The sequence below is a fragment of the Theropithecus gelada genome, chromosome 12 (genome assembly GCF_003255815.1).
Source record: "Theropithecus gelada isolate Dixy chromosome 12, Tgel_1.0, whole genome shotgun sequence".
Taxonomy (NCBI): domain Eukaryota; kingdom Metazoa; phylum Chordata; class Mammalia; order Primates; family Cercopithecidae; genus Theropithecus; species Theropithecus gelada.
In genome coordinates, this window is record NC_037680.1 from 26,816,201 (window position 1) to 26,837,718 (window position 21,518).

General features: G+C 41.2%; 1 pseudogene; it reads left to right on the forward strand.

The window, feature by feature from the left end:
• Positions 1–2,010: 2,010 nt before the first annotated feature.
• Positions 2,011–21,518, forward strand: part of LOC112636486 — a 146,972-nt pseudogene continuing 127,464 nt past the window's right edge.

Consider the following 21,518-nt stretch of genomic DNA (forward strand, 5'->3'; position numbering starts at 1 on the left):
AGAACTTTCCTGATACAACAAAATAGTATTCATAAGTTATAAAATAAACTACAACCTACTGAACCCAGCTGCTTTATTCTAAAACTTCAAGAAAAAAAAAAACCCACCCATTTTCTTCAGTTTCTCAAACTGTTTTGTTTTTGTTTTTTTTCCTGGCATGTGATATCCTCTGCACCTTTTCTGATTTCTTAGTCTGAGTCCTTTTTCTCACTATTCTCTGGACTCCAAATTTTAGGATGTGTCTCAGGAGCGTGGGTCTAGATTCCCGTCAGAGTCTTTATTATTCACACTTAAACCATCTGGAACAGAGATCTCTGCAAAGTGAGATCTCTCCCTTCCCCAAATCCAGAAAAAAGGATTTCTTGGGTGGTAAAGGATGATAAGAAGAATTGAGGGAGAATGAATACCTTACCAAGGGAACACATTGCCTTAGTCTCTAAACCATCAAACTAAGATGGGCATAGCCACACAAGTTTGTAATCCTAGCTACTAAGGAGACTGAGGTGGGAGGATCGTTTGAGACCAGAAGTTCAAGACCACCCTGGGCAACATAGTGAGACCCCCCCTCTCTGTAAAAAAGAAAGTTTAAAAATGTTTAAAAAAAATTAATAAACTATCAAACTGACCTTCTGATTCCAATAAATCCATTAATTCCACTTGTCTCAGGACATAGTTCTAAATTGAAAAAGGTCTGTCCCAGGGAGTAGTGTGAGGGAGGTTCATGGCTTAGGGGAATAGCCCTTTTTCCATAATATTGTAGATTTTTTTGGAAATCTAGAAGCCCCTCCACCACCTCCAAGGCCTTTCTGGTGATTAAGCTCTAATGAATGGAAGCAGTGAGGAGAAATCGCCAAACTGTTGAGAACTACCTCTATATACACCCTACAATTAGTTCAAACTGACTCAAAATTTTCCCTTCTCTCAGAGGGGCAAAAAATTATATATTGCTACAGAATGGGCTATAGAAGCAACTAACAATTTTCTCAATATTCTACAATGTAGTAAAAAAAAAGTTTATTTCTCAAGAACAGTCTTGTAATTGAATGTTGGAATATATAGGGCCATGTCTGGCCTCTGCCATTCTAGGAAGAGTGATTAGATCTAATGCTTTTTGTAGGCACATCAGGACTGCAGGTTGAGTGTAAGGCATTAACCTCCTTTTTGAATGTTATTTCACAGCACTAAAGAGAAGCATCAAGCTGTGAGTGGATTTTAGCCTGGTTCTCTTCCCCTTGCTAATGGGAAACTTTGATATGATTTGAAACACCGTGGTCATTGTTGGTGAAACTCCATGGAACCAAAGTTCCTTCAACACCAAGCAGCAGCTGAACAGAGTGCTCCGGGGCAGGATGGCATGGGGTCCTCAGGGCACTGTGTTTTACACTGGGCCAGAATACCATACTCCTCAAAGGGTTCCACAACCACCCATCGGCACCTCAGAAAAAATGGTGAAATAGCCATTTTTTAAAAAGTTATTATTAGTCCCCTTTTACAGTTAAAAACACTGAGGACCAGAGAGTTACATGATGATATGCACCCAACTGGTTAGTGGTAGGCACAGAATAAATTCTATGGTTTTTATATCCAAGAATCTAATATCCTTTTACAGAGGATTTCTCCTGATTAAGTGAATACCACTGTTGTTTAAAGGCCCAATATTCATTGAATGGGATTAAGAAACCAATGGATTGGAAAACATAGGCTACATTTGATTACAGTTTAGAGTGTCTAAATGTAATAAAAACAACTCAGAATAAGGGGAGGGGGAAATAAAATAAAGCCAGAAGAGCCAAGTTTACCACTCAGCAAACACTCCTGAATCTCTCCATGGTTTGCACCTCAGACAGCCCCAGTCCATGAGAGTGGAAGTGAAAAGAAAATGCAAATTCAGCTGCATGTTACACCCACAGTAAATGCAAAGACAAATTAACAATTAAAGACAAATGCAAATCACCCTGCTCATAAAAGAAACCTATACAAAAGACAGGGAATGAAAAGGCTCTGACAGTTATGGATGAATCTCTGAAGAGGCGCACAGCGACCGTATTTCGAAATTCAAGTCTTTTAAAAACTAGTGAGAAGAATGAGAACAGCTGCTGCAAAGAAGGGAGGGAAACTGCTGCTAACAGTAAACCAAGCTACAGAGTAAAACTGGGAATTGTGTCCTTATTGTCAAGGTGAGGATAAAAAGCAACAAAGGGCTGAAGCCAAAAGAATTCTCTCACCAGAAACTCAATGGCAGACTTTAAAAGCTAAGCCCCTGGCAAGCCTTAGGCTGGGAGAGATGGAGATGGGAAGAGAACAAAATAAAGAGGCAAGGTAGAAAAAGAGGCGAGTGTTGGAAGACAGAGGAAAACCACAGGATGTCAGATGGGAGAAAGGGCTATAGAGGTCAGGGGTCATTTATGAACTCAAATGATGGACAGGTCAGACAGGTAATGAAGATCTTGATGACTCGGCCTGGGGAGACAGGGGCTGTGGGAAACTGCCTAAAGGCATTCAAATTCACTCTTTTTAAAAGAGATTTAGATATCGGCATAGAATGTGTCTACACATCATCGGTTTATGTCCTTTATAATTGAGTCCTTTGGTGCATCTTCTGTTTTAAATGTTAGTTGAATGAGTCAATTGAATAAACAAACCCCTCATTTTACAGATGAAGAAACTGAGACTCCAAAAGATTAAGTGGCTTTTCTGAATTCACTCAATTAGATAAAAGGAGTTATCACTCAGGACTAGTCCCTGACCCTCAATTCAGGGATCCTTCATCTATGCTACAATGCCTCCACAAGAAGAAAAAGAATGTCTCCACCAGAGAGCAGAAGAAAGAGATGAACAGCTGCCACAGGTAGCACCTGGGAGACTGCGGGGGCAGCCTGCCACCCCTGTGCTGGAGTGAAGCATTCAGCCTTTGGCTTTTTGTCAAAGGCCTGCAGGCACCAAGGAGACAACATATATGAACAAAGTGGTCCTCAGCAAACCTGTGGTAATCTAGAGAGTACATGTTCCACCTGAGGATCAACTCTACTAGTTCCAGCCAATCAAGAACAAGCGGGGATGTGCACTAGTTCTTTCTAGAACCTATTTTTCAAGAGAGTCCAGAAATCTGTATTTTTATTTGAAACATTCTCATTTTAAAATGTGGCAACTAATTCCTTTTTAAACACAGTGAGAGCCAAACAAAATATCACTTTCAGGTCAAAGGTGGCCTGATCACTGCCATGTTGACAAACTCTGGCTGTAGTCATGCCCGCCATTTTACAACAAGGTGTAGTATATTTGTTCTAAAACACTCCCCCCCTTCAGTTGTTTAGAACCTTGAGATCTAAAAATGTTATTTTTATTAAAGGATCAAATATATAAAGCCTGTATTATTGTTGAAACAAGTGCCTTCAATGAGGCCACAGCATTTATATGCTTGTCTATCACATTTCCTGAAGGTTCATGTTCTCTTGATCTCTGGGTGGCATTGACTTGTGTTCATTTTTCTTATCTACCTGCATTTAGGAAGGTTGTCAAAATGAGACGTTATGACTTTTTCCTTTCTAGAATTTATAAAATACTTACCAGACTTCACATGGCAACTTATTCAGTCAGGTTTAGGCCTTGAGTAGTTACACAACCAAGACAATGAAACCTTGAGCCCAGTCTTTGTAAAAGCATTTGTAATAAGATTGGATTAGAAAATGAAAACTTGTAGCATTTACTATGACCCAGACTGAAAGAATTTCAAAGCTTCCATCCAACAGATAGCAACTTGTCTTTCAGGGCAGCTTATTTATTTAATTTTGGGAAAAAACATTCTCTTATGAAGCTATTAGAAAACTAGTTCCCGGTGGCTCAAGCCTGTAATCCCAGCACTTTGGGAAGCCGAGATGGGTGGATCATGAGGTCAGGAGATCGAGACCATCCTGGCTAACACGGTGAAACCCCGTCTCTACTAAAAAATACAAAAAACTAGCCGGGCGAGGTGGCGGGCGTCTGTAGTCCCAGCTACTCGGGAGGCTGAGGCAGGAGAATGGCGTAAACCTGGGAAGCGGAGCTTGCAGTGAGCTGAGATTGGGCCACTGCACTCTAGCCTGGGCGACAGAGCGAGACTCCGTCTCAAACAAAAAAAAAAAAAAAAAAAGAAAACTAGTTCCATGAATTATCTAAGAAGTAGGATTCAAGTTGTTTATAAGGCAAAATCAGCCCCTGAAGAATGATGTTCATACAATGAGCTTAGCACTCAGAGAGGAAAAACTGTAATTTAAACTTGTAGAAATGCAGTTTTAGCTTAAGGTACCTGCCCCTTTCTCCTCACAAAATCCCAGGCTGTGGAAAATAAAAGTGGTAAATGTTATATAAATAGTGCATGACATTTGCAAAGGTTAAGAAGAGTCTCTTTACCCCTTTTCTTCTTTTACCAAGTATTATATTTGAGCAGTGAACCCCAAGGTTTCAGTATTCAGGTACAAGCCTGCAGGTCGGATTACTGGTGACACAGAGCTAGATCAGGAATTTCCACCCTGTTTGTTCCTTGGAAGAAAGCAAGGAAGACTGTGCACAAACACCGCCCAAGCAAGGGCGAGGTGGCATTCTGCCAAGGGGTCCTAGTGCTGCTGAATTTGCACAAAGCAAACTTGGCTTTGCCTTTAGTTTTCATAAGGAATACAGGCACAATTTAGAGGCACCGCTTTACAAAACAATCTCCATGCCATCTATTTGTGGCTAGTCTCTGATTTTTTTTTTTTTTCTTTAATCCTCCTTTTCAAGTGGCTAAACAAAGAACTAGGGTATTCCTGCTACCAAATCTGTGACAAAACATTGCGTGTCTAGGATATTTGAGCAGTGAAGGTGTTGGGTTTTCCAATCCGTAAACAGAATGAAACTTGGGGCTGGAAGGCCATACTGAGAGGCCATCTGAGTCCTGCCCTACCTCCAGGCCAAGCAGAATAGAAGCCTAAAAGAAAACTTTGAAATTTGCAGAGAATAAGGTTTTGAAGTTCTTTCCTAAGTGAAATGATCGGAGGCTCCTCAAATCTGGGGGAGGAAATTCTCCTGCATGCCTAATTTACCTAAATTTGCTCCTTTCTTACTGCCTATAAAGAACAAGTGTCCCTCTCATTGGTAATATGAACACTGGACATTCTAAACTGCATCTTCGTCTGTCCAGCAGCGTGCACATGGAGTTTTAGTGGACTGCTTGACCAAGGCATAACAATTGTCCACCTATAAATCACTCATGGGTCTTTGGGGTGAAGTGGTTTTGTTGGGTGACTAGGGACTCAGTGTCTGGCTCTAGGAAAACAGCAGGGCTTCTGCAAGCCAGCTTTCTTCTCTGACTCACAGGCATTTACACAAGTCATTCATCCCCCGCACTCCCTGCCACATGACACCCACCCGGTTTAGGATTGGGAGGTAGTAAACAGACAGGGAAAAGCTGCATATTGATTAATTAATGATTGTTGACAGGTTGGCCTCATGGGAAGCCATCTTGGCCCTTTTAAGCCCTTGGCTAAACTTTAACAGTCTCTCATCCCCTGCTTTCAATCGCCTTGCCCAATTAACGCACCCTTACTGTACTATCTTTAGATCCTAACCAACCAGACAATTTGGCACTAAACAAAGACCAGGCTAGCCACACCCTCCACTGTGGTTCATGCTGGATTCCCAATTGCTTTTGTTGGTACTACTTGCTGCCCTGATTGTCTGCACAAGGTCCTCTTTCAATTGTGCCCCAAGCTAGGTATTCTCCTACCTGGCTTCCTCACCTGTGGAAACCTATCAAGAGATGAGCCAGAGCCGATTGCCAGACCTTGTCGGGGCCACTGAGGGCTGAAGACTATAGATCCACAGAAACTGAATTGAATAGGCAAGAGCAAGTGCATTTGTCTAAAGAGAGGAGATGTCAGCCAGCACTATCTTTGTTTTGGTAATTTAGATTGGTCATTTAGGGTGCATGCTTTCTACTCTAGATCTTGCTACTTGAAGTGTAGTGTGAAAACCAGCAGCAAGAGCCACACCTGAAGCCAGTTAGAAATGCGGAATCTAGAGCCCCACCTTGAAACTACTGAGTTGGAATTTTCATTTTAGAAGATCCTCAGGTGAGTTACAGGCACATTAAAATTTAAGAAGTACTGAGCTGGAACACTGCTTCTTAATTCTGGCTGTATGTTAGAATCTTCTGGGGATATTTGAAAAAATCCTGATGTCCGGGTACCACCCCACACCAATATCAGAATCTTTGGCTGTGAAAACAACACGCAAGTAGTTTATAAAGGCTTTGCAGGTACTACTTTCTTAGTACTCACTCCCTGGTTACACATTAGACTTACCTGCAAAGCCTTTATACTACTTTCTCAGAGTTTAATTTGCTTTACAGAAGGGAAAATCTGACTTTAAGTAGTTAAATGAACTGCTTTTGGTCCCATGGCTTATAAGCAGCAGATGAAGGTTTTAGATTCACACAGATTCTGTAGTTAAAAGAACACTGACATTAGAGACAGGTTTAAATCCTAGTTGTCACTTTCTAGAAGCATGTTTTGGGGCAAGTTTTTTGACCTCTCTGAGATACAGTTCCTCATTTGTAAAGTGGGATGAATGATAAAAATCTCATGGGGCTGTTGAGGGATTAAAGGAAATAATGTCTGTAAAGCCTCTTTTATAGTATATCCTCTCCTTTTTCCTTTTACTCTAATCCACTGAACCTTCTGATAGGCAACATTTGCAGGAGTCCAAGTTGAAATTATTCACTTATTCATTTAATAAACATTTTTTGAGCACCTAGGAGGTAGAAATAACTGAGACGGAAGCAAAGGAAACAGTTCTTGCCCTCAAGGAACTAGTTCCTGCCTCTCCTCTAGGAGGAGAGATAGGCATGCAAGCAAATTATGGTGCAACTTTGTAGAAGCAAAGCTGGGGTGCTTCAAGGTACAATGGTACAAACAGAATAAAGTTTCTATTTGAGCTTTCAAAGAAATCTGCCCAAAAGATGTGACATCTGAGCAGAAGAAAGGAAGGGAAGGGATCCAAGCAGACAAGGGAGAACAGCATCGCAGAAGGAAGGAGCAGCATGTACAAATGCAAGGGAGTGTGAGATGCCATGGTGTGTTACAGAACTGCAAACAATTCCTTGTTACTGTAGTGCAAATTGGAAGGGGAGAGGGGCAGGGATGAGCCAGCAAGTAAGTAGAGCCAGGGCACAGAGGGCTTTCTCTCCTATGCTAGGTGGCATGGGCTTGACCCAGTGAGTGCCAAGAGCCAAAGAAAGGCTCTAAGGAGTTTGTTTAGGTGGTGTCTTGTGGAAAGAAAGGAACCTACAAAATTCACTCTGATGTCTCCCAGAGTGGGGCAAGTCAGGGAATAGATTGAACTCAGGGCCTCAACTTTATATGTGGGATTCTGTAGGACCAATTGAATCTCACATAACACAGTTGATAGTTGCACAAGTAAGGCAAGAAGGAACTGGAGAGAAAATCTAGAGATCTAATGAGCATCAGTAATCACTGTTGACAAATTCCATTCCTGTGATGGTACTGACAGCTATCTGAGAGGGTTTTCTTGAAAACAAATACATTTAGAAATAAAGAGCCAGCCACTCTGGGTGTGTGTGTGAAGTCTCTCCTGCCGTATTCCCTAGTGATTTAAGCCCTCCCTCCCTATACCCAAGACCTGGCACATACCTGCTCCATTCTTGGGTTTAGTCCTAGACTACTGGGATTTACCATATGTATTTTACCTTTACTTTTTCTTCAATAATTTTTTCACAATTACAAATATAGTATATGCTAATGATGGAAAAGTACACATATACTCAAATAAAAGCATTTAAATCACCCATAATCCCATCACTTAGAGATAACTATTAAAAACACTTTAGTGCATTTTGCTCTAGATTTTTTTCCTAAGCATACGTACACATATTAAAATTGTTTATAGAGGAGGATTATACTATGTATATTTATTTATAACCTGCTTTTCACACATATTTATTCATTGAGCAGGACTAGTTCTAGTGAGCCTCTTTTTAAGAATGAACAAGGAAGTAACGTAAAGACAGAAGCGGGAGTAACCCTGTGCTCAGAAAAATATAGAAAACCACTCTCCAGAGTCACACAAATGAAGAGGATAAGCAGAGAGAGGCAGAAACAGGAGACCACAAGATTCCAGAGATCTGGAGAAAATAACTCCCTTCTTCATGACTTTCTAGTTAAAGCTCCAGCATCCTATGAGCCCCAACTGACTTTCTTCCCTGGGGTTTCATGCTATTGCCTTATATCTTCCTAATAAATTTCTCCAGTTTTTCTTAAGAATGGGTTCTCTTTCTTGCAGACAAATAATTCCTAATCAAGGCAAAATTCTGAAATATACTAAAGAAGATGTGGGTATAAGAAGACAGCCTGGGCAACAGAGCGAGACTCCATCTCAAAAAAAAAAAAAAGAAAGAAAGAAAGAAAGAAAATGGCGTTACGTATATAAGTAATTTTGTCCCAAAGGTAAAACTTCCCCCAAAATAGCCTAACCTGTTCTTGCTGAAGTTTCTGTCCCATGTTATTTCTCACCCTCGGATGTTAGATGACAAATTTTATTTAACACACCATGACAACCTGTCAAAAAGAATGGCTACTGTGCATTGTGTGGTCCAAGCATCTCGATTTGGTTTTCCCTGGAGTTGGATAATTGCCTTGCTTGTTCCTGTCATCACTGGGGACAAGGTACAATAATAAACTGAATCAGTGTCCAAACTGGGCTTGTTCAGTGGTCCTTACTATTGCAGATTTATATTACTAGCAAAACTAGAACTCTACATACTTTCAAGCCAAGGGAATGATAACTTTCTGGCAATGAGACCCTATGAGAGTTCAAGGTCTTTTTCTAAATATTAGTTTAATGGTAAAGCCAAAGGAATTACAAAATTCCAAAGAAATTCTGGTGAACTGTCTCTCTTAGTCACCCTATGCCCTAGGCTTATAGTACATTGTACTTGCTATTTTTTGCTCTATTGAATTTTGGTACAAACTGGTCCTTTGTTCAAGCGGTATGATCTGAGAGTGTCCTTTCCAAATCACTCTGTATACAAAAGCATTCCTTCCATCAAAATCTATCACCCCCTACCTCTTTTTTAAAAAAAAATATATCACTCAGCACCTTCTGACATAGTACCATATTTACTTGTTGGTTGTCAGTCTATCTTACAAGAATGTCAGTTTCTTGAGGACAAAAATTCTGCTTGATGCATCACTGAATGCCCACTGTGAAACACAGAGCCTGGTACGTAATAGACCCTTAATAAATATTAATATTTATTGAATGAATGAACTCCTAGACATAATGTCCCAAAACTTGGGCAGGGATTAAATTCCTGATAGAATAGGATGCCATAGTCATTTCCTTTCTTGCAACGACAACACTAATTCCTACTTAGACTTGGGCAAGAAAGTCAAAGCCTACTCCTTTCATGTCTTTTCCAACCAGTCCATCGGAACACTGAGTTTCCTTTCTTTATTGCCTCAGCTCTTAAACACTACGTCCAACTGTTCCTTCTGAATTACAAATGGAACGAGGTAGCACATGGGTTTCATTTCCATAATGCCATAATTCCCAGCCCTGGGACGCTTCCCACCACAAAGTGCCTCTAATTACCTCAAGGGAGCATCATTAAAACTTCAGAGAAAGAATCATTATAATTCATTTGAAGTTTTAAATAAACATAGACCACATATGACAAAATCAAGCAAACAACGATGCAAGTATTAAAGTGGTAAAAATGTTAGGAAGCCCTGTTTTAATGGATTTCAGAGGTGAGGCTCACAATTCTGAGCTGCAGTTAGTGTGATATATGCCTACTATACATTTCCAAAATGACTCACCTTTGAATTTTCTGTAATTTACACACTTCACCTACTCTCCTTCCAAATTACCAGGTCAAGAAATTCCTCGCGTTTTCCTCCGTTAATCTGCTGTTTTGCCCATTAAGCTTCACATATTAAGTTTTAACTTATTGGCTTCAGTGACACTCAATGATCCCAAAGGGGGGTGGGATAAAATATGTGTGTTTCCAAGGTGCATTCATACCTGGATTGCAATTTCTAATCTCTGAACTATTGCTTGCTCTATATCTATGTGTCTTGTGGAAGAGCTATTGATCTGTAATCTCATCAGTGCATTTTTCCCTCCTCATAAAATCCCAGGGATGTTCTAATTAAGGATAGATTCCGGCTACAAATTGTAGAGAAAGAGGCACTCAGGCATCCAAATAGAATTCAGCTCTTTGGCTGTTCACATCCTGGGCAATTGGGAAACAAGTCTGAAATTTTCCTTAATCAGTCAGCCAGATTCTGCTGCATTCCAAAGGCAATAATAGTAAATAAATAATAAACAAACAAATACACAAATGCAAATCAGACTCATGTTATTGCAGACAAAGCTATTGATCCTATGCTATACAATTTGTAAATTATGAGAGGCAGCATGAGGGAGTAGGAAAACATAGGCTCTGGTGTCAAAATGACCAGCGTATCCAAAGACCTGTATTTGAATCCAGGCTCCTTTCCTGCAGGATAAATGTTAATTTTCTCTCTGAGCTTCAGTTTCCTTATCTGCATAATAAAAATAGTATGCATCATACCTCACGGATTTTTCATGGTGAAAATTGATTACTCTGTATAAAGTACCACAATGTGGGCTCAATAGATGATAGTTAACACCCCCATTTTAGATTTCCATATTCTAGACTACAAGTCAGAGACTACATATAAAAGCACTTATGTCCTTATTATTCAAAGGAACAGGGAAAAAGAATTGAAACAGTGGAGAGGCCTGATATTGGCCATAGGAACGTGCTACTGTAAAGATGAGGGGAGGAATGTGATTTGGCCCCAAGAATGAGTAGATTATTTGAGGGCATGTTTGATAAAGGGTGAGAGTCTCCTCCTTCAGGCCAAGATTATCTGGGCAGGGAAGAAGCAGCTCAACAAACCAAAAGTGCACAGCTCTTCAATGCCAAGCATTGGGGACTGAATAGACTCCACTGGATATGTCCAGCAAGGTCACTGGCAACTTTGACCAAGGGAAAAGCTGAGAGTCAGGCTGCCTTAGGCTGAAAGACTAGAAGACAAAGTGAAGACAGCGAGTGGAGACTATTGTTTCTGACAGCTTAGTTGCAAAGGGAAAGTAATTCTCATCTGCTTCATTTTAAGGACTAGAAATTTTAATGCTCGAAATAGTGTAAGTGAGAGTACTAAGCTATTTAGAAAGTCTCAGTTATTAGGACAATCCTCTCCCCCTTCTCCGTATCCCCCCAACCTCCCATCCCTAGTTCCTCAGCTATGTTTCTCTGGATGCCACAAGTGCCTGCTTGGATCTTCCCTGACTCTCTGGAAATTTTTATGCCACGCTTGCCTGACTTTGTCTCCTGCCTTTGGATCTTCCCACAGAATAGAAAGTGTACTAGGAGCTTGGAGTGAGGGTTGAGTCAGGCCTGTCTGATATTTTGGCTCCACCACTCATGAACTGTGGGGCCTTGGGCAAGAGGCTAAAAATCTCTGTGTGCCTCAATTTCCCCATGTATGAAATGGGAATAACAATACTACCCAGATGAGATCTTATGAAGATTGAGTTAATATTGTAAAGAATTTAGAATAGCATCTAGCACATTGTAAGTGCTCAATAAATGTAAATTATTACTGTTGTTGTTAGATTTGTGCTAACCTGCATGACTACAGCTAAGAGAGTCCATAGTTCGTCTGACCCTGGATTCTGCCTTGCCCTAGTCCAATATATAACCTTGTGATAAACCTTTCTTCTCTGTGCCAAGCTGAGCCAACCACTCTCTGGCTCATCTATGGTCCTGGTAAATCCTGTCTCCAATTCAGGCTATGCCACAGCAGTATCCTATTATAACCACAACTACAACAACTGTTTTTTTGTTATCACTTAGTGCCTGCTGGGCACTGTGCTAAGAGTTTTACTTATATATAATTCTCACAAGCCCAGCAGGTAGTTATCATAAATAAAGAACCCAGTCAGTCAACAACACAGTCAGGAATTGAATCCAGGTCTGCCTGGTTGCACAGTCACACATGTAAGCTCTGAGTTACATTTCCTACACAGGGTATCAGATCTATTACTCCTGCTAGAGCCTTGATTCTCTTATCATTTCTTCTTTAAATTAGATATTTAGGTGTTTGTGTAATGAATTGCAAAAACAACCAATCATTTTCCCACACACTCTGGAAATTCATCAAGAAATACAATTTATTTTTTCACTCCTTCCATCTGGGCTGGTCTTGTAACTTGCTTTGCCTAAAAGATGGGTACAGAAATAACCTTGTACTAGTTACAAGCCTGGGCCTTAAGAAGTCTTGTACACTTCCCCTCACTCTTCTGAGACCCTTACCACTATCACCACGTAAACAAGTCCTGGAGAACAAGAGGCTGCGTAGAGGAAAACCAGAGCACCCCAATCAAAGCCTGGCACTCAGTTGCGGATACATAAATGAGCTCCAGCCAAGAGCAGCCACGTCTGGCTCAGACCATCAGAGCGCTCCAGCTGAGCCCAGCCCAAGTTACCAATTTATGAAGGCATCACTTAAATAGTTATTGTTTTAAGTCACTGTCTTAGTTCAGCCTGCTAAAACAGAAAAAAAATAAACAACCATAGGCCGAGTGGCTTAAATGACAAATATTCACTTGTCACAGTTCTAGAGGCTGGGAAGTCCAAGATCAAAGTACCAGCAGATTTTATGTGTCATGAGGGCTCCCTTTCTGGTTTACAGATGGCTGCCTTCTTTTTGTGTCTTTTCATGGCATACAGAGAGTTCTAGTTTCTCTTCCTCTCCTTATAAGGGCACTAGTGACTCGTGCCCTTATAAGGAGGCCATGGAGCTCCACCTTCATGACCTAATCTAAACCAACTTACCTCCCAAAGACCCTTCCCTCAAATACTATCACTTTAGGGACTAGGACTTTAACATGAATTTTGGGGGGAATGCAAACATTCAGTTCATAGTAGCCACTGTGTTTTGGGGTGATTTTCAATGCAGCCAAAGCTCACTGATGCAAGCTGAAAGTTTTTTTTTTTTTAATTATTAACTAATTCATTTTGTTTTCCTCTGTTGGAGTTCCTGTTTACCATTTAATTTCAGTTGCTGGCCATGCTGATCCCTGCTTTATACTGCTTTTGATCATGCCTTCGGCAAGAAATAAACAATATTAAACAAGATCCCACTAGCACTCCAGTAATAAACTTTCTTGGGTGAGAAGCAAACCTATTCTCTTTACACCAAATTTCATGCCTTGATAACTTGCGTTATAGCAAAGTGCCCAGGAAATTGCCAAACAGAGTAGAAGAATTGAATTCAAACACGAATAATAGAGATCCAACTATGACTTTAGTGCCCATTGATTCCCAAAACATTTACAGGTAAAGGAAGACATACTTTAGTCAACCTAAGGCTAATATTGGGGCTCCACAAAGTCATCAAGGACCCAGGCTTTTTCTTTCTATTCTGCCACACACAACTTTCATAGTCCAAGATGGTAGTTTTCCATCTATTACATCTGGATTCCAAGCGATAAGAAGAAAGACATAAACTTCTTCCCACCCCTGTCTGCTATCTGTTAATAACTCTGCCCACACAGCACTACTTACTCTTCATATCTCACTGGCAAGCACTTTAGTCACAGGGCCACACATCACTCCAAAAGAGGCTGGGAATAGCAGCCCAGGTTATGTTGCTAAGGAGGAAAGGTAAATGTATGTTGCAAGGTCATTCACTATTATCTGCAATAGATGATATTTCACTATCGTCATAACAGGGTATCAGGTTGTTGGCAATGCAGACCAACTTGGTGTCCTACATCATAAAAGTCTAATAATCTCTCAAGAGGCATTGGAAATAATATTAATTGGAAGATTTATTTCACAGAGAGGGCTGAGAGGGCCCTTTTGCCAACAATCAAGATCTGAAGTATTGGTTCCAATACCTGAAATGTTTACTCAACCATGATTCAGACAGTTACTGGCAGCAATTTGCAACCCAAACTGTACTGCTACCTCCAGACTTGTATATCCAGCTACCTATTCAGTATCTCCTCTTGGATGTTTTAAAGTCAATGCAAATCCAATGTGTTAAAAAATAATTTTGCTCAAAAAACCCGGTCCTCTTCCAGTATGTCTCATCACAGTGAGCAATACCACCATTCACCCAGAAGCTTAAGCCAGAGTCCTGGGTGCCATCCTCGGCCTTCCCATTTCCTTAGCACTAATAACTACTCAGGCACCACCTCCTGCCAATTTTCACTCCCTAATGCCTATTAACTCTACTTATTTTTATCCATCTCCAAAGCTACTGCTCTAATCCAAGCTGACTTCATCTCTTGCCTGGACAGCAGAAATAGTTTCCCAATTGGTCTCCCCACATCCATTCTTACCATACCTCCAAATCCACTGTCTACATGGCAGCCAAAACATTTACTTAAAAACATAGATGAAATCATAAAACATCTCCTCATAAAACACTTCAAGAGTTTTCCATTACTTTTAGCATACACACTTAAATTCTTCACATGGCCTGCAAGGCCAAGTACTTCTCCTGTTCCCCAGTTCCACTTATTCACGATGATCTAGTCACACAACCTTCTTCAGTTCCTCAAATAAATCAGTTTCTTTTTCACCTCAGAGGCTTTACACACACTGTTCCTTTGCATTGAAGGTTCTACTTTTTTCCCTTACCTGGTTAACACCCCCTATGCTCCAGAACTCAGTTCAAATGTCACTTCAAGGAGTGAGCTAATCAGGCTAGTCCAGTGCCTGTTATCAGAGATCCTGATAGTACACCACACTTTTCCTCTGTTGTCTTCTTCACAACTGTAACTGAGCATTCAATTATGTCCACTGCCTTCTCTGCCTGAAAGGAGGCTCTATGAAGATAGCATTGTTCTGTCTTGCTCAGAGCTCTATCCTCAGTTCCTGACAGTGGTGAGCATTGTGGTCTCAATAAGTATTAGCTGAAGGGAAAGTGAATGAATAAAGAAGTACTGTACCATGCAAGCAGAAAGTCTCCTCATCTGAGGATGTCGGCAGTAGATTTGACCCAATCAAGAGAGAAGATTCAGTCATTGAGGAGGGTAGTATGAGGAGGACACCCAGAAATAGGGTGAATAAAGAATACTTTTACTCACCATAAGATTAGAGTTGGACAGCAATTATGACTGGCAAGCAACTGAAACAGGGGGTTTTATACTCATCCCAGCTAGGACTGGTTAGGTTCCAGGTCCTTGGACTAAAGCCGATGGGTATTTGATAGGCTCAGATTTGATAGGACCCTCATGGTCCCTGCTATGGCAAGTTGTCCTCATCAAAATATAAACTCCATGGCAACAGGGGTCTGATCTAGTCACTGAGTATCCCACACACCTAGAATGGTGCCTGCTAGAAAGTCAGTGCTCAGCAAATATTTGTTGCATAAATCTCAACATTCATAGCCACAAGTAAGAAAGAGGTCAGTATTAACAGTCACAAATTTTAAACAGACACAAGAGGCAGGGAATGATTTAAAAGTACAAGCTTGCATTTAAAAAAAAAAAAAAAAAACACCTTTTTTACAAGGGGACCCTGTGCAGTCCTTTTTTGACCCAAGCACAGAAGCTGCAGACCACCTCACTTTAGTCACATTTTTGGTACCTTTCAATTTCCTCTTAGAGCTCTGCCACTTTACTTTGCCTTAAATGTAGTGTTTCAATACCAGTTAGTTCCTTTATAGAGCATATTCTTATACCATTTGAACTACACCACAAACCAATGAGTTAAGGTGTTTTCAGTTCCAATTGGCACATGAAAAAAAAAAAATGAGCATCAGGAATGTTAAGGCATTTGCCCAAGTTAGCACAGCTCACAAAGTGGCATAGGTGAGCTGTAAAGAAAACTAGTTTTTTTTTCTCTCTACTCACACTCAATGAAGAACACTTCTATTGCCAGAAGTGGCGGGAGTGGTGGTTCCCTATACACTAAGCAATTCTCCAGCAGACAGCAACTGCATGTCCTCTAATTAAATTCCATTCTGACACTATCTACCAGAAGATAGTGTCAGATTCCACAGGGTGAGGGCTCAGTTCCACAAGACTGCTTCCCATTGCAGATGTGAATTGCAAGTAGAAGGTTGTCCGCTATACTTGTGACTGACTGGCTATAAATCAGGGTTCCCACTAATCCCTCCTTGGATTCTATTAATTTGCTAGGATGACTCACAGAACTCAAGGAAACACTTACTTGCATTTACTGGCTTATGATAAAGGGTATTTTAAAGGATATAGATGAACAGCTAGATAAAGAGATGTATAGGGCAAAGTATGGGGAAGGATGTGGAAACACTTCTATCACTCAGGAAATTTCAATGGTTTTAAGAGCCCTTTGACAGGAACTGGGGACAATTATCAAATATATTCCATGTTACACCACTCTACATGGTATGTATAACAAGGGGACTTAACATGGTCTTTTACTTCTAGAGTCTATTCTTCTTCTGCCACACTCACTACTGGGTGATGATCATGGAGAATGGAATAACACATTGAAAATCAATGTTTAGGTCACCAGACCTATATGTTTAGGTGACCTAAACATAGAGAAACTATTAAAAGTTTAAGGAGATCATCATTAAAACCCTGTTTATAACAGTTCCCTTTTCTTACCTTCAAATGCACAATTTCTGTCTCTCTGACAGCTTCTTCTATTATGGTTTAAAAAACAATGTATGTGAGTCTCACCTGAAGTCTACCAGTGTGGAAAGCATATGATGATCAAATGTCCTGCATTGACTGATACAAGATATGGTCACATGGGAATAGATATTTGTTTTCCCACAACATACTTTAATACATTTTAAAGACCCAGTTTTCTAGAACTCGTCTTCCAGCTATTCTCAAACAGTCAGCAGAGAAGCAGTTTTCAGCCTCTTCTTCCGAAATTATTCCAACTGTCACCCTAATCTCCACTCTCTGGCTTGCATTTGCTTCAGAGTCTGGCCTGCAGTGTTTGTTCAGGCAGGATCAAGAACCAGACATTGCAAGCTTTTCTCATTGGAATGGAATTGTGATTCAGGGCCCCCACTGGTTCTACACAATCCTGGTAGACTGGAGCTGGGAGGTCTGAGCCACAATAATCAGATTGAAAGTAGATGCTCTCATGGGATCGCTCTTCTGAGGTGCAGAGCTTGTTAAAATGCAGACTCTGAATCAGTTGTAACTGTGGCAGGATCTTCATTTCCAATAAGCTCCCAAGAGATAGCAATGCTGCAGGTGATGGACCTCATTTGGCATAGCAAGGCCCTAGACTAGATCAACACATCCCCCTCCCAGTTCCGTGCTCTCATTGTGCATGTACTTCATAGCATATTTCAGTGTGTCATTACATGTTTATGAGACTATTTGAATAATATCTGTTCCCATTTTCAAAAACTTTAAAGTATTGAGATTGTAACCCACATTAGTCTGTTCTCACACTGCTATAAAGAACTATCTGAGACTGGATAATTTACAAAGAAAAGAGGTTTAATTGACTCTGCATGGCTGTGGAGGCCTTGGGAATATTATAGTCATGGCAGAAGGCGAAGGGGAAGCAAAGCACATCTTACATGGCAGCAGGAGAGATAGAGAAAGTGTCACACTTTTAAGCCATCGGATCTTGTGAGAACTCACTTGCTATCAGGAGAACAGCATGGGGGAACCTGCCCCCATGATCCTATTACCTCCCACCAGGTCCCTCTCTCAACACCTGGGGATTACAATTCTAGATGAGATTTGGGTGGGGATGCAGAGCCAAACCATATCGTACCCCTCAAAGCCTAGTCAGGTAAAGAGAGACCACAGCAGATAGTTTAATGGAAGGAATTTAATTTAGGAAACTAATTACAAAAGTGTTGGAGATACTGAGAGTGAAACAGCCCAGATTTAAGCAAGAGCAAAAAACAGCTACCATTTTTAGGGCTGGAGGAACAAAGAAAGAAAGGACTCTCACACAAATCTGAAGGCCTGGGTTGCCTGTGGAAGTGGGATTCATGGCAGAAGCTACCATGGGAGCTGGAACACAGAGAAAATGTAGCCACTTCCCAAAGTGGTAGGTGGGGGACAGAGTAAGAAATACGATTGCTCCTCCTCTTCCTCCTGCTGTATTATCTCCTTCTAGTGTCTCCTATTGGTCAAATATACCAAGAAGCCACTTGCCAAGAGTACCTGGAAATACAATTTGCAGATAAAGATTAGGAAATGAATCTGCTTGCAAATAACAGTAAGAGCATGTCTACACTACTTGCATTTAGAGCATAGTGCCTAGCATACAGTGGGCACAGTCAGTAAATATTTGCTGAAAGACTGAACAATTAAAGGAGGAGCAAAAGCCAGATACCCTTCTCATACACACACGTATACATGCACTATATAGACACATACTTATTAAAACCATGGTAATGGTCATTGGTGACCACTAGCCTTGAAATTCTCAGCCTCTACATCATCCAAAGTTTACCATCATGCCCAGACTCCAGCCAATTGGAATGAATGGTTATCCTGGAGCAGTGAATGTGGCAAGCAGCTACTACAGTTGAACAAATTTCTTCTTCAGTAGACTGTGATTCAGCCTTGAGAGAATAGGGACAGGTGAGCACAAAGGACTCTCAGGACAATTCGGTTTCACTACGGCATTATCTACAGCCAGTGCAAGCCTGATAGTGGAACAAGCTGAAATTTAATTTCCCCTAAAGATTCATCTTTTGTCAATACAGCATCCAACCAGCCATTCCCTTATAGGACAAGCTCGAGTACTATTGCTTACTACCTGGCTCTTGAGGATCAACACGGACTACAGAAATCACTCATAATAGCAGCCACCATTTACCCAGATCTCATTATGCACTCAGTGCTTCATCAAAAACCTTTCATGTTTTGTCTCACGTAGTCCTCATCACAACTCTGTGAGGTTGGCACTATTATCACTTCCATCTTACAAGACAGGAAGCTAAGCTCACCAACTAAGTTTTCCTGCTTGAGATCATGCAGCAGGTAAAAAACCGAGCTGGACTCAAATCCAGGCAATGTGACTTGAAAGCCACTTTCCACCTCTGATTCATCAGGGAAGATTCCCATCATAAGGACAGGGATTCCCTCATGTGGGCTTTGGTATATGACTTCCTTCTTCAGAGCACAGCACTGCACTGACTACAAAGTGAAACTGATATTCCTCACATTTGCTTGTGTTGCCTTTCTCGGTGTCTGTATATCACCCTGACTTATTGTCTTAAAAAAGGACTTAGATGTTCAGTACCTCTTCATAATCTCAGAAAGTTTTCCAAGAGATCTGAACAGAGACTAACAGCCCTTCTTAGATTTCCAGCAGCATTCTAAAGCATAGCTATGCAAGACAGAGCAAAATGAATCTTTGGAGCAGTCCTTCCTCACTCCTTTGATGATGGAAACTGACTATGACACAATGCCATCAACTCTGACCCACCTGACCAATATCCACGAAGCTCAGCGATTTTCTCTGGCAGTCTACTTAGCATTTGTCAGAGCAAGCTTTACTAGGAAGGACAGGCTTTCTAGAAAAACTGTCAAATGAGATTTAGACTCCAGAAGGTATACTCGGTGTTTGTCCTCTGTCAACTCCTCTTTAAAGAGAACTGTGTCACCCAGCAAGGTATCCTAAAGCTCACCAGAGTCAGGGAGGTGGGGCAGGGAGAGGCTTCACTTTCATACAGAAAGCCCACAGAGCAACCCACCCAGCCTCCTCACTTTCCCCCTTTCAGGGGCTGCCTCTGGGCCTTTCTCTCCCCATTGCTGAAAAGTTTTAGAAAAGTCATCAGCATTTGTTCAAGAAAGTTCCCATTTTTCATGACTATGTTTGTAGTACAGGCTGAGCATCCCTTACATGACATGCTTGGGACCAAAAGTTTCAGATTTTTAATTTTTTTCAAATTTTGGAATGTTTGCATATACATAATGACATATTTTGAAGATGGGGACCCAAGTCTAAAGATGAAATTCATTTGTTTCATATATACCTAATACATGTAGCTTGAAGATAATGTCATACAATATTCTTAATAATTTTTTGCATGAAACAAAGCTTGTATACCTGAGGTCAGGTGTGGGATTTTTCTACTTGTGATACTATGTTGACATTCATAAATTTTCAAATTTCAGAGAATTTTGGATTTCAAATTTTCAGATTAGGGATGCTCAACCTGTATCAAAATCCCTGACAGTATCTATTAACCTATATCTATCAATTACTAATTATTCAACACTGGTTTAAAAAAAGGAGAAAAGATGTGGTCCTGCTCTCAAGGAGGATACAATCTATTTGGGTAGTGTTTAAGTTCTACATTTCCATAATAACACTAAATAACAAAAAAATCACATGCAAAATAAGTGCTTAGTGCTTGCCTATTGGAGGTTGTTAGGTGGATCTGCTGACCATGACTGAGTTGTGTCACATGTCTGGGGCTTGGCTGGCTATAGGCTGGTCTAGCATGGCCTTGGCTAGGTTGACCAGGGTGACTCGGCTCCCCTCACATGTCGTTCGTTCTTCTTCTGGAACTAGTAGGCTAGCCTAGGTATATCCCTCTCATGACAGCAGCAGAGTGCAAAAACGCAGTCAAAATGCACAAGCACTTTTTAAAATAGGTCTGCAAACATCTTATCAGCCAAAGCAGGTCACATGCCCAAATCCAGATCAAGGGAGAATAATAGACTCTGCCTGTCTAGTAAGAGGAACTGCAATGCCACATGGCAAAGAGGAAGGTCACAGAAAAGGGTGAGAATTGGGTCTAGGGATAGAATCAATCTACAGCAGATAGCTGAGAGAGAAAAAGCAGGAGGGAATCTATGACCAAGCTCCTTAGGCATGGCCTTCATGATCTGGCCAGTTCTGACCTACAGCTCAAGCTTCCTGGTCTCCTCTCCATCCATTCTGTCTCCTTCCCACCCGTATCACTCCGTTCCTCTCACTAAGTGACCTAAGTGTTCTCTCGCTTCTTGCTTGGCTTGGGTCCATTTCTGTCTGCCTGAAAGGTCCTTCCTTCCTTCCTTCCCCATCTTACCTGACATTTGCCCAGTAAGCTCCCAGTCATTCCTCCGGCCTCAGCTTGGCCATCAGTTCCTCTGGCAAGTCTTTTCTAAACTCTAGAACCTGAGTTAGAGGCCTATCTGTAAGCCCTCCAGCAGCCTGTTCCCACTCCATCGTAGGTATTGTCATTTTCTGTTTACCTGTCTCTAGCTTCCACTAGACTTCACATTAAGCTGTGTGTTCAAAGAGGGTCAGTACTGCAGCCCCAGGGCCTCACGCAGAGCTCTAAAATCAATAAATGCTTGATTAATGAAACTTCTTAGTGCCTTGGGAAGGGAAAGGGGCCAGGTGCTGTGGCTCACGCCTGTAATCCCAGCACTTTGGGAGGCCAAGGCAAGTGGATCACTTGAGGTGAGGAGTTCAAGACCAGCCTAGCCAGCATGGTGAAACCCTGTCTCTACTAAAAATACAAAAC